This window comes from Desmodus rotundus, chromosome 1 (genome assembly GCF_022682495.2).
Source record: "Desmodus rotundus isolate HL8 chromosome 1, HLdesRot8A.1, whole genome shotgun sequence".
Lineage (NCBI taxonomy): Eukaryota > Metazoa > Chordata > Mammalia > Chiroptera > Phyllostomidae > Desmodus > Desmodus rotundus.
This window is the reverse complement of record NC_071387.1, coordinates 74,798,457-74,810,702: the sequence shown is the minus strand read 5'-3', so window position 1 is coordinate 74,810,702 and position 12,246 is coordinate 74,798,457. Positions and strand designations below refer to the sequence as shown.

Here is a 12,246-nt window from a genome sequence, read left to right as displayed (position 1 = left end):
GTGTTCATACATCAATTCCAGTGTCACTAAGACTCATATGTCTTTGAGGCCACCAGGGGAGTCCTAGTAGTAATCTGAGGGAGAAACAGGGTGAGAGAATTTGACAGAAAAGGCAGTATTGAAGCAAGGTGACCTTCAGTAAGTTGCCTGTTTTCTGAAATCCTTCTTTTTCTCATGTGTAAATGAGGATATAACATAATTGGTATTGTTGTGAAGATAAAATGTTATAATAATTGACACGGATCCTGGCCAGCAGGATCCTGTGTTGTGGCAGCAATAGAAAAATACACACAGACTACAGAAATCCTGTGGAGGAAAAGGGATGGCATGGCTACTCTCTAAGTGAGAGGGGGTGTGAGGGCTAGAGAGAGCCCAAGAGAGAGCCGACCCTTGCCTGGACAGGCTTTTATTGCTTTTCTGGGCACATTACATGGAGGATGGTCCTCATTTACTGTGCACAGGTTCACTGTGGGTGATTACCTTTTACAGACAACAAAGGACAGAATGCTGGTAATTACTTCAAAGAGAAGGATGTTACAGCTCAAGGGGGAAAGTAGTTGAACTGGTTACATTCCATATTTGGGTGGTTTAGCACAGACTTCAGGAAGTTAAAGATACTCAATAAATATTTGCTGCCTCAATTCAGGGTGAGGGAGTTTTAGCAAAAGCAAGTCTCATAGCAGCCTAGGTACAATGCAGGCCTGATTCCCCGGGGGAGAACCTGTCCATGTGCGTGGGTCCTGCCTGCTGAACCTCGCACCCACTGGCTTTTCCAAGTTGGAGCTGGGCTACATTTCCCACGCATGGAACAGTTCCCTATAAATAATATATGTAAAATACCTGGAACTTTCTAGGTGCACAATAAATATTTCTCCCTCACCCAAAGGGTTTTAGATGGAGTATGTGCATATGAGGGCTTGGTGCCAAGCCTGGGCCATAGGCAATGCTCAGTAAAGATTCCTAAATGAAGACTTGGGTGCAGTGGCTACTGTTTGTGGCTTTAGTACCGTGCCTTCATGAGGAAGACAGTTTGAAACAGAGTGTAGAGAGAAGGGAAAGTAGAATTCTCTGATAATTTAAAGATTAAAAAACTTTTATTTGAGTTTTTTCCCCATTAAATTCTCAGATATACTTAAAAAATTTCCTCAGGATTCATGATGTCAAGAAGTTGATGTCAAGGCTCTGAACCCCAAGAGAAATGTCATGCTTATGAGGTGAATTTTAATTCAGATTCTCATAATATTCAGTGAAATACTGAATGTCCTAGAAGTAGGGAAACAGCTGTCTCTTCACAGAGCAGAATCAGAACTCCATATAGTCATATATTCATATCGATAAAGGCCCATGTAAAAATAGTATTTCATCAATTTCAGGGAACATTGAATATCATGGTAGTTGTCATTATTTTAATTAAAGCCTCAGAGAACTAAAGGTCTTGTCCAAATTCACAGAACTAATAAATGACAAAGCAGGAATTCAACCCTGGGGTGGCCCATTCCATAACTGCCACACCCAACTGTTATATTTTTTGAATACATTTCTTTTTGGCCAGTCTCATGTGCCACCTGTTAGTGTGGGAGCTTCTTCATATGCACATGGACATGATAGGCATCTAAACTATGCCCTGCTATAGATTTGTAACCTAGTCTCTCTAGGTCCTGATTTGGTGCTTCTTGAGCTTCCTTTTCATATATGGTTTGATTACATTTGGTTGTGGTCAGCATATAGAAGACTTCAAAAGCCTCTTTAATTGTATTCTTGATAAATAATTGATAGGTTTGGTTGCCATGAGGCATAAAAGGGATTTTCAGTATAATTCCATTTAAGATTATATAATTTCAAAAGCTTAGTTGAAAGACTACCTTTGAAATTTAAGTTAAACAGTTTTCTGGTATCATTCTAAACACAGAAAGTACTATAATATGAAGTGCTGTTCTTGGAGTTATGTATTTTCATAAAGATATAACGTGAAGACTTTGGAACAAAGTGTATTTTACTGTATTCTTTAGTTCAAGAAAATTTTATTTTACTTTTTCACAATATGGTATACATGAAGGATGACAGCTGTTAAAAATGTGCTTCTTATTTATCACCCATGCCTTAGGAGGATGAAGGATGAGTCCTAGGGAGAAGATGAAACACATGATACACAATTTTATTTGAAACAATGTGAAACTTCAAGAATATAGTGTGAAATAGATCATCGTATTTACTGTTACATGCCTGCTCAAAGCAAAAATGAAAGCAAGTGTGTTTGTACATTTATATTTTTTAATTTTTAGACAAAGCTTAATCTTATTTTACACATTTTCCCTAAATTGTTTCCCTAAATTGACTATATCCTATGAGCAATTTCATCTCAGTAAAATTGATGCTATATCCTATGTCTGACAAATGGTTTTTCATAAACTACATGATAAATCTTTCATATATTTGTTTTCAATTCTGACTCTTTGGTATAGTATAATATATAATATATCAAAGGAAAAATGATTTTTTAAAGATACAGAACACTATAACTAGCCTTAATCATTATGTTAATGTGGTAAAATAGGGAACAATTTATTCTAATTTTCTAAGGTACTATTTTCTTTCATGCTCTAGATAGATTTTCTCATGAATCACACATTTATAATGATTTTTAATAATTGTTTTAAATATATTTTTAGATACTTTCTGGTATGCTGGTTGGTTTCTTTTTGGCTGGTGGTTTCTTTTGAGATTTTTTTTTAACTGGACTTCATTCTTTCTTCATGACACTTAATATTTCTTCAAAAAGATGAAATTCAAATGGACATCATGGCTTAGTAGTAGTACTAATCTCATATGTGGTTTTCAAATGGCAGATATTTAAGTTTGATTGAAGGACACTTGATAAAATGCAAAGTGTGAAGTAATGGCTGGAACTTTTTTCCTTAAACATCTTTGGTGTTCCTTCTCTTACCACATCAGGAAACCATAATCTCACAAAAGACCAGAGCACCTAAGTAGAATGAGCTCCCTCCTGTGTGGTAGTGACTTGATTTAGGAATATGATATAGTTGGGAAATCCTTTATCATAGTTGTCACTTTACAGTAACTCAAGTTATTTTATTTGCCATGTGTATAAAAGGAAGCATGTATATTGATAGTTAATAAAGATAAAATTAATCATACAGGGATGGAGAAACCCTAACGTAATCGCTGCTGCATTACAGGTGATATATTTTATTTCTGATTTCCAGAATAGCCAACTAAACTATCTTAGAGTAGCAATCAGGAGGGCCTATCCCAATCTTGGCTAAGCCCTGTCCCGTACCACAACACTGATGATCTTATCTGTTCAGTAAAAATAAGACCGTTTTAGAACTCTTCTTAACCTTATTTATCTCTCTAAAAAAATGAAATGGTAGTGTGGTAATGTAGTAAAATGTTGAAAAATAAATATGGGGAAACATTTGCAGGCCCATAATTTTGATTTCCCTATTTCAGCTTTCAAACATGCTTAATATGTAACATTATACTGAAATTATGCACTAAATCAACCCAGGAACTGAGAGTTTGTTTGATAGTGTGTGCTATGCATATGCACATGAGTAAGGATTTATGGAGAGAGACTACTCTTGTCAGCAGAAAAAGGAGGTAAGATTTAATTTTCTTGTAAATAAGTCATGATTATTCATGTGTCCAGGTGTTCTGCTGTATGTATGTCTTTTGTTGTTATTTGCTTGCTTTCAATAAAGATCTGTGAAGAAAGAGGTCAATTATAAGGAGTAATAGTTGAAACACACTGGTATTGAGTATAGATTATGTTACTAAATTTAGTTAGGATCAACAGCTTTAAGAGATTAATTTTCTTCTATGGATTTTCATTGCTATATTACTTCTTTAATTTTATTTATATTTAATTTCAGTGATTGTTAATGTTTTGTAATAAGGGACCAAAATATCTTCTATGAAATCAAAACTTAATCACTTAACAATGTATTTTTTTCATGTTAAGACAATATTAATCCAGAGTTCTGTTTTTAAAGAATTTCTCCAATGAAATAATCCTATTCAAAAATATACATTAAATTAAATGAGTTTTAAATTCACTGGGACCAACTTTGAGTTCTGATTTTAAGTAAACCAAGAGTCATTTCTGTGAGCAATTAAAATTCATGGGATATCACTAATTGGGTAGATTTATATTAAATAAGTGGAAAGATTGAGATTATCTGTGATTGCTAAATTATAATAAAATTTTCTATCATAATTCATTATAGCTTTCATAACAAAAATACTAGCAGACATACTGATGTCACCATTTTATAATTGTCAAAATACAGTTTACTCTTTGAAATTATTTTGCATTATAAGAGTATAGCCATAATCTGTAGGTAGAGATTCCTTTCATACCTTGTGGTAAAGGATGCACTGCTCTATTAATTTTAAAGAAATAATTTTTTTCTTATTATAACAGACTGTTATCTTTAAACAGAAGGTAAACTTACTTATGTGTTTGCATTTTTATAACATAAATTGTGTATTAATATTCACTAGAGAATTTTTAAAGTATTTGGAATATAGGCATACTTGGGATATATTGCAGGTTCATCCCAGTCCACCACAATAAAGCAAATCTGTCAATAAAGCAAGTCCCAAAATGTTTTTGGTTTTCCAGTACATATAAATATTATGTGTACACTATACTGTAGTCTATTAAGTGTATACAATGTACATACCTAATAAAAAATACTTTACTGATGAAAAATGTGCCTTCAGCAAAATACAATGGTTTTGCTCGTACAGGGTCCTGCCTCGATGTTGACGGTGCTGACTGATCAGAATGGTTAGTGGTCAGTGACGGTTGGGGTGGCCATGACAATTTCTTTAAGTGAGAAAACAGTGAAGGCTTGCCAGATTGACTGACTCTTCCTTTCATGAACAATTTCTCTGTTGCATGTGATGCTGTTTGAGGGCATTTTACCCACTGGAGAACCTCCTTCAAAATCGCGGTCTATCCTCTCAAACCCTGTTGCTACTTTACCAATTAAGTTTATCTCATATTCTAAATTCTTCATTGTCATTTCAATAATATGTACAGCATCCTCTTCAGGAGTCAATGCCATCTCAGTAAACCACTTTCTTTTGTTCATCTATAAGAAGTAACTCCTCATCTGTTCCAATTTTATCACGATACTACAGCAGTTCAGTCACATCTTCCGGCTTCACTTCTGAGTTTAGTTCTCTTGTTGTTTCCATCACATTTTCAGTTACTTCTTCCAGTGAGGCCTTGAACCCCTCAAAGACATCCACTCAACTTTTCCCAAATTCCTGTTAATGTTGATATTTTGACCTTTTCCCATGAATCGCAAATGTTCTTAATGGAATCTGGAATGGTGAATCATATCTAGAAGATTTTCAATTTACTTTGCTCAGACCCATCAGAGGAATCAGTATCTATGGCAGCAATAGCTTTATGAAATGTATTTTTTTAATTAATAAGACTTGAAAGACAAAATTACTGTCCAATCCATGGGCTGTAGAGTAGATGTTATGTTAGCAGGAAAGAAAACATTAATTTCATTGTACATCTCCATCAGAGGTCTTGGGTGATCAGGTGCATTGTTGATGAGCAGTAATATTTTGAAATGAATATTCTTTTTTTTCTGAGCAGTAGGTCTCAATAGTGAGTTTTGGAATATTTAATTAGATGTATTGAAAACAGATGTGCTGTCATCCAGGCTTTGTTGTTCCACTTATAAAGCACAGGCAAAATTGATTTAGCATACTTCTTAAGGGCCCTTAGCTTTCTGAAATAGAAAATAAGTACTGGTTTCAACTTATAGTCACCAGCTGTGTTAGACCCTAGCAAGAGAGTCAGCCTATTCTTTGAAGCTCTGAAGCCAGGCATTGACTTCTCTCTAGCTCTGAAAGGCCTGGATGGCATCTTCCAATACAATGCTGCATGGTCTACATTGATAATCTGATGTTTGGTGTAGCTGTTAGTGGTGAGATTGCACCAGATTGTTTAGTGGTGATTGGACCTCATTTCAGCATTTTCAGTACCTGAGTTCTGGCTAAGAAAGAATTCAGAGCCAAGACTCAAATATAAGCAAATTTTACTTAGAAAGACACAGAGGTAGAAATGTGAGCCATGGAAGAAGTGAGCCAGTTGGGCTATGTGGGCTCAAGAAACAAGCTACAGAGGCAAAAGTAGGGCTATAGGAGTGTAGGAGGAGGAAAGCAGAGGTAACATGCCTGGAGGATGGAGAGAGGCAAAGATGAGTGCCTGCTTCAGAGAGAGCACACTGGGAAAAGAAGGGGGTGGGGAAAGGTCAGGAAGTGAGAGAGAGAGAGAGAGAGAGAGCGAGAGAGCGAGCTGCACTGGGCCCACCATCTTTATGTAACTCAACATAGGTCCTGCTGCCTGCCGCTTTGAAAGCCAGTATTCAAGAGGCAGGTGCTGATATAAAGGAGAGTGGTTTTATTCAGTTGCCAGCAACCTGGAAGATGGAGGCCTCTCATCTCAAAGCTCATCTTAACATTTCAGTGCAGGCAGTGGTTTTTATAAGGAGAAAGAGGGACAAGGAGACCAAAGAGATCAGGGGGAGAGGCTGTGAACGTGCTGGCAGTGTCCTAGGTGGTCTGACATGGATCTTTAATATCAGCATCCTGGAACTTGTCAGTGCCAGCCAAGTTCCTGCAGTTGGGTGACCTGCATCGCCTGAAGTCACAGTCAAGGCTGTGTCTTGCACAAGCAGGAGCTGGAACTGCTGGTGCTTGCAGTATGCTCTCAAAGAAATGGTCAGTGCGAGTTCTTTTTATCAGTTTGTTAGTACATCTTATTCTAATTCCATTTCATGGTAAGTCAGAGTAGTATAACATTTTTATTTCCTATTACACTAAGGGCTTTTGAGGGTGGGGATTTTAGGGGAGATTTCTCAGGGTTGTAGTCTCCACTGATTGGTCAATACCAGAGCAGGGGATCATTACTCATTGAATGTGGTCCTGATGTCAGCCACGGCACTGCCTCTTCTGGCCTTGCTGCTTTTCTGGGCCTGGAACTGAAAGGCAACCAATACCTGGATGTTATCTCCAGTTTGACCAAAACTCTGTGTCCATGGTCAACTGACCCGATGTGTGTCAGGACCTCATTGTCCTGAGGGCTTAATGTTTAAAAGTGTGATCACGCAAGGGCTTTGGATGGGAGTCTTATGAGGCTATTCTCTGGTCCCCTTGTTCCTCCTCTAAGGGCGTCTACCACCTAACAAGCAACATGCTAGAGGAGGAAAGGCCGGGGGAGAGTACCAAACAAATGACCAGTGATATAAAAGGTCAGGGGCTCTGAACCATGCGACAGCGATATGCTGGGGAGGAAAGGTTACTCTGGGTATGAGGTCCACTCTGCAATTGTCTGTTGCTAGGCACCTGGGACTTTCTGCTCTGGTGACCTTTTATACCTGGCCTACTGTTCTTGCTCTGCTCTTGCCTGGCTAACTGCCTACTACATAGCCATCTTTGTTATCTTATCTTCATCTTTTAGATAACTTGCTACAGTTTCTACATCAGCATGTGCTGCTTCACCTTGCATTTTTATGTTATGGAGATGGTTTCTTTCTTTAAACCTCATGAACCAACCTCTGCTAGCTTCAAACTTTTCTTCTGCAGCTTTCTCACCTGTCTCAGTGTTCATAGAATTGAAGACAGGGTTTTTCTCTAGCTTACTCTTTGGCTTAAGGGAATATTGTAGCTGACTTAGTCTTCCATTCAGACCATTAAAACTGTTTCCAGCCCTGTCTGGTGTGGCTCAGTGTATTGAGTGCTGGCCTGCAAACCAGAGGGTCACTGGTTCTATTCCCAGTCAGGACACAGGCCTGGGTTGTGCGCCAGGTCCCTGGTTGGGGGCATGTGAGAGGCAACCACACATTGCTGTTTCTCTCCTTCACTTTCTCCCTCCTTTCTGCCTTCTCTAAAAATAAATAAATAAAAATCTTGAAAAAAACAAAAGTTTTTTCCATATCAGCAATAAGTCTATTTCACTTTCTTTTTATTTGTGTGTTCATTGGAGTAGTACTTTTAATTTTATTCAAGAACTTTTTCTTTGTATTCACAATTTGGTTGTTTGGTGCAAGAGACCCAGCTTTTGGCCTATCTCAGCTTTTGACATGCCTTACTTATGATGCTTAATAAATTCTACCTTTTGACTTTAGGTCAGGGACGTGAGACTCTTCCTTTCACTCAAACCCTTAAAGTTCATTTTAGGATTATTAATTGGCCTAATTCCAATATTGTTGTGTCTCAGGGAATACGGAGGCCTGAGGAGAAAGAGAGAAATGAAGGAATCGCCAGTCGGTTAAGCAGTTAGAACATGCACAACATTTCTTAAGTTTACCCCTTTCTGTGGACGCAGTTCATGGTTCCCTAAACAGACACAATAGTAACTGATCATGGATCACCATAACTAACATAACAATAATGAAGAGGTTTTAAGTATTGCAAGAAAAATGAACATGTGACACAGACATGAAGTGAGCAAATACTGTTGGAAAAATGACACTGATAAACTTGCTTGATGCAGGGTTGCCACAAATTTTCAGTTTGTAAAAAACAAAACCTGCCTTATCTGTGAAGCAGAAGAAAATGAAAAGTACCTGTAAAAAATTGTCTAATTTTATACTTCCTAACTCAGAGGTAAGAACTGTTCATCTTGCATCTCTCTACTGCTGTTCTATCAATTATATAATATATGGACATGTCACTTAGATAAATCTATTTGTTGTCATATGACATATATTATATTGCAACTCTGCTTTTTATGAATCAATATATATGGGAAATTTTCCTTGCAAGACTTATGTGTCTACCTCATTATTTTTAATGCCATTTTAATATTATAAAAATGAGCCATCATTTATTAAACCAGTCTCTTCTTTTAGGTGGGAATTAAGGTTGTTTGCTAAGGTTGTTGCTATTAAGAGTATATATGTATAAAATTTAATATGTAATGTATAACATATATAATTTTATATAAAATAAAATAATTTATTTTGGAAATGTGAGAATATTTGAACATATCAATTTTTTTTCAGAAGCAACTGACAGAAATACAAATAAAATTAACTGAGATGCTCAAGCCCACAGAGGAAAAAAAGCCATTGTAATATAAGAAAAGTTTCTGAGGTATACTGGCATGATGTATTGAAAAAAACACATTCCAAGTTTTTAAATGTCTCCAAATCTCAATCTGCTCTCCTCTGTGTGAGGTTTACTTTCAGAAAAAGTCTCTCCATGTGTCAGGAAAGATGGCCACCAGTTGATTTAGGTTTATGTGGTCCTTACGTGCATCAAAGTAAAGAAAGAATCCTCTCTTTCAGGAACCATGTGAAATTTTTTTTTCAGTGGGACTTCATCCACTTTTCTTATGTCCCTAATTTTGACGTAAAGCAAAAATGAAAATGAGGAATCCACAGTACTGCATGCCCAATGCTGTCATTGACACTCTCCACCTTAATACATAGGATGGGAGAAGCTCTTCAAAGAAAAAAAACCAAAAACAGTAGATACAAAGAGTACTACCATTTTATAAGTTCAAAGTGGATTAAATACATAAATATAAGTCATGACACCATAAAAGTCCTAGCAGGGGACATAGGCAGGAAAATCTCAGACATTCCACGCAGCAATATTTTCCCCAATATGTCTCCTAGAGCAAGGGACATAAAAGAAAGAAAAAACAAATGGGATCTCATCAAAATAAAGCTTCTGCATGGCTGAAGAAAACAGCATTAAAATGAAAAGAGAGCCAACAGTATGGGAAAACATATTTGGCAATGATACCTTGGACAAAGGTTTGTTCTCCAAAATATATAAAGAGCTCACACAACTCCACTCCAGAAAGACAGACAACCCAATTAAAAAGTGGGCAAAAGACTTGAACAGACACTTCTCCAAGGAGGACATACAGAGGACCCAGAGTCATATGAAAAGATGCTCAGCATCACTAGCCATCAGAGAGGTACAAATTAAAACCACAATAAGATACCACTTCACACCCTTAAGACTGGCCATCATAAACAAATCAACAGTGCTGGAGAGGTTGTGGAGAAAAGGGAACCCTAGTGCACTGTTGATGGGAATGCAGACTGGTGCAGCCACTGTGGAAAATAGTATGGAATTTCCTCAGAAAAGTAAAAATGGAACTGCCTTTTGACCCAGCAATTCCACTGCTGTGATTATACCCTAAGAACCCTGAAACACCAATCCAAAAGAACCTGTGCACCCCAATGTTCATAGCAGCACAATTTACAATAACCAAGTGCTGGAAGCAACCTAAGTGCCCATCAGTAAATGAGTGGATCCAAAAACTATGGTACACTTACACAATGGAATTCTATGCAGCAGAAAGAAAGAAGAAGCTTATACCTTTGCAACATCTGATGGAACTGAAGAGCATTATGCTAAGTGAAATAAGCCAGACAGTGATGGACAAATACCATATGATCTCACCTTTAACAGGAACCTAATCAACAAAAGAAACAAGCAAGCAAAACATAACCAAAGACATTGAAATTGAGAACAGGCTGACAGTGACCAGAGGGGAGGTGGGAAGGGATAATGGGGGGAAGGTAAAAGCGTTTTCAGAAACAACTATAAAGGGCACATAGACAAAACCAAGGTGGGGTGGAAGCAAGGGAGGGTGGTGGGGATGGCTGGGGTAGGGGGGAGTGGGTGGGTAAATGCAGACAACTGTAATTGAACAGCAATAAAATAATTTTGAAAAAAAGAGTATTACCATTTTAGATTTTGGCAGATGTAGCCAAATTATACTTCTGTAGCAATTTATACTGCAGCCAAAAAATGTGTGAGGTAGCTTCCCTGCATCATGTCAATACTATGTCATATAAATTATTTTAGTTTGATTAGTTTTCAAAACGTGTAATATTTATTTCCTATTTCTCTTTAATATTGATGAATTATGCTATTGTTTCACATTTATTGGGCATTTGCATTTTTCCCTATGGATTGCTTATTTTGCATTAAGTAACTTGTCTTTATTACATTAATTTTTTAAGAAATATATATCTTGAGTAGTAATTCTCTGTTGCAAAGTAACACGTAAGTTCTTTAGTCTACATTCCACTTTCAGCTTTTCAAAGATGTCCTTTATTACATAGTATATTTTATGGCTTCTGATTATTGTATGTTTCTCAGGAAGACTTACCTCCTAACAAGGTAACTTTGGGATTTCTTCTAACACTTTTGAAGCTTTTAAAAATGGAGTTATTTTATTTTATAATTATATATTTAGTATTTAAAAAGAAAACAGTTGTGACCTATTTTAGTAAATGTTTCAGGAGATAAGTGGGCCAACACTATGCTTTTTGGCTGATGCTGGAGAGGAAATTAAGGTTTCCTCTAGGAAGGCTTTAAGGCTACTACTTCCTAATCACATACATTAATGATGAAATGCCTGTCTTATCCATATCCCCTGGACCTGATTCTTTCTGTCTTTCTGATCTGCTATACTCAGCATGTTTGCTCTTGTTCTCAGACTTCCCATTGTACTCACCAGGTGCTAGACATCATATCTTCACTTGCTGGTGTCCAAAGCAGAAATGAAGGAAATTCAGTGTAGAGGTGACTTCCTCACATATGGAGGAAAATATTTTCTAAAAATAAGCACCTGCACACATTCTCCTGTATTTCTTTGGCTACAAATGAATCATAACCACCGCCCCAGTCCAATCCTAGGCATAGGTGGTTAAGATGCCTGTGATCATCTTAAACCAATCATTATACACCCCTCTAGAGCCAGATTCTAGAGCCAGTTGAACAAATTTGTTAGCAAGAAAAATGTGAGAGATTGGTTGATGAATAGGCAAACAATATAATCTATTAAACCAAATATATAAATGTAGTAATGTAAATTTCTAGAAATTTCTAGAGATTTTCATATATTAATTTGGTTTAATCTCACATTTGTGTAAGGGCAGTTTTTTTTCCTCGTTTCATAGATGAGGAAGCTGAGATCTAAAAGAAATACATGATTTTTATAATATCACAAAACCAATGAGAGATGTGAGGGAATTTAATTCAGGTCTTCTAATTCCTAGTACAAGACTTTATTGGCTATAGCATACTACCTATTATTTAAACAAACAAACAGAGTCCTTGAAATAATAAGAAAAATACAGGTGTAGTTTTAGTTTTAGATACAGGAGTGAAACATCACCACCAAAATTCTTTTTTGTTTTTAGGTACAAAAATGATCTGTGTAGC

General features: G+C 36.7%; 1 protein-coding gene and 1 pseudogene across 5 annotated transcripts in view; one reads left to right on the top strand and one right to left on the bottom strand.

The window, feature by feature from the left end:
• Positions 1 to 8,224, bottom strand: part of LOC128779263 (tigger transposable element-derived protein 1-like) — a 46,368-nt pseudogene extending 38,144 nt beyond the window's left edge.
• LINGO2 (leucine rich repeat and Ig domain containing 2) overlaps positions 1 to 12,246 on the top strand; it is a 1,230,686-nt gene that overhangs the window by 39,650 nt on the left and 1,178,790 nt on the right. The window lies entirely within an intron of this gene.